Below are 1,913 nucleotides of genomic sequence, written 5' to 3'. Positions count from 1 at the left end.
ATATACAAAAATCTTACCTTCCCCCAGTGAGCCCATTTTTTTTTTATGTTTTCTGCTTGAAAATTTTGAATTAACTAGAAATAATCCCCCATACTCTGCTTCCATTTTCCCTAAAATGTCAAGGCAAGTTATTTCCATGGTTATTTGTGTATTAGGTTATCCCACTGACCAATGGGTGGATGAAGTAGTGTTAGGGTTTTTGTCAGTATTTACAGTTGGCTAGAAGCCATTGGTCATTTTCAATTATAGTCAATACTTAGCAGATGTTATTCAGAGGATTATTCATTCAATAATTTTTTGGATAAAATTTTACAAACATCCTTATGTGTTCTTAGCAACGATATTATACCAAGAATTTCACCAGAGATCAAAGGTTTTGCATCTTACAAAACAAGCTAAGGTTGGACACTGGTATCTTTACCAGAACTATAAATTTTTTTGAATCTATGGGTGTGAGCTTCCTCCCCAGAGATTGCTAGTATTTGTAACAGTGAGGATTTTTGCCTTAGAATACATTAGACAGATGTTAAATATGGATGACCTACATTTTGTATCAAGTAAAAAGAAGGCACAATTTAAATTGAAGGCACATGTTGGGCCTTATATTGTAAATACTAGAGCAACAACAAAGGAAGTGGATGAAATACTAAAGAAAATGAAATTTAAGCTAAGCTTCACATGGTCTTATGATCCATTAGGGATAATTTCAAGACTAAGAGTCAAGCAGAAGACCACACCATATGCACATACACCTAGACTAGAGATAGAGTAGTATGCCAATCAGGAGAAATGGATAGAGAACACACTATAGGAGGCTGAAGAGAAAATTGTCAGTCAATCATCTCTACAAACTCCTATTCCAAAGGACAAAGAAATCAAGAGACCAAGGGAAAGTATGTCCCCTACAGATTCAGGATCTCAAGCTGCAGACTTTCATGTTTTCAAGAGGAGAAAGAAAGATCCAAAGACCAATACTAAGATTGATACTAAAGTTGATTCTCAGATAATAAACATTCAAGAAGAATCCTCAGAATAAAAGGGCTCACAGGAGAAAGCCACAATGGTTTTGACAAGTATTCCCACTACTTCATTCCCATATGTTGAGGAGACAACAAAGTCACCTATGTCTTCTACATCTCAGATTGCAACACAACAGAACATTTTTTCCAGATACAAGGAGATCAAGAAGAAGAATGAAGCATTGAAGGCTACAACATATTCAGAGTTTTGGAAGCAAACTTCTACTACTCAACATAGGTTGTTGTCTACACTTGACACAAAGAAGGGACAATTCCAATTGGCCTTCTTGGAACCCACAGTTCCAGTCCCCAAAAGTGCAGAAGACTACAAAGCTTCAATATTTTCTTTTGATACCAAAAAGGTTCATGCAATTGATCAAATTGATTTGCATAAACAAGCAGGTGAAATGATTTATTCAACACTGACAAGTTCAGCCATGTCTACCTCAAAGCTGCAAGCCTCTTTGAATAATATGCATTCACAACTAAAGATAGAGCGAATTTCATCTTTGGCCAAAGATACTAGAACCAAAGCTTTAAAATATTTAGTGATTAAACTAGGATATGATCCTAGTAACATCAAAGAAGCTAAGGAGATGATTAAAAATAAAGATGCAGATATTCAAGCTCTGAGGAAACAACTCAAGCTTCCAACCACAAAGCACCCTCAAGCCAAAGAAATAACTAATCTGGAGATATAAAAGGAAAAGTTGTTCAAATTAATAGTTGAATAGAACATTCAAATTCAGAAGATGGAGATAGACATGGAGGCACTGTTAAAAGAGAAGGAACAATTAGCAACTACAGGTACATCAACACAACAGGAAGTACAACAAACAACATAAACATCCACTGCAGATTCTTCTGAAAAGCTAGTCAAAGCTTTGGGAGAAC

Source organism: Pinus tabuliformis, chromosome 1_1 (genome assembly GCF_031772625.1).
Source record: "Pinus tabuliformis cultivar Carrire ecotype Pingquan chromosome 1_1, CPIR1, whole genome shotgun sequence".
In the NCBI taxonomy this organism is placed as follows: Eukaryota; Viridiplantae; Streptophyta; class Pinopsida; order Pinales; family Pinaceae; genus Pinus; species Pinus tabuliformis.
Note: the sequence above shows the minus strand (reverse complement) of the source record.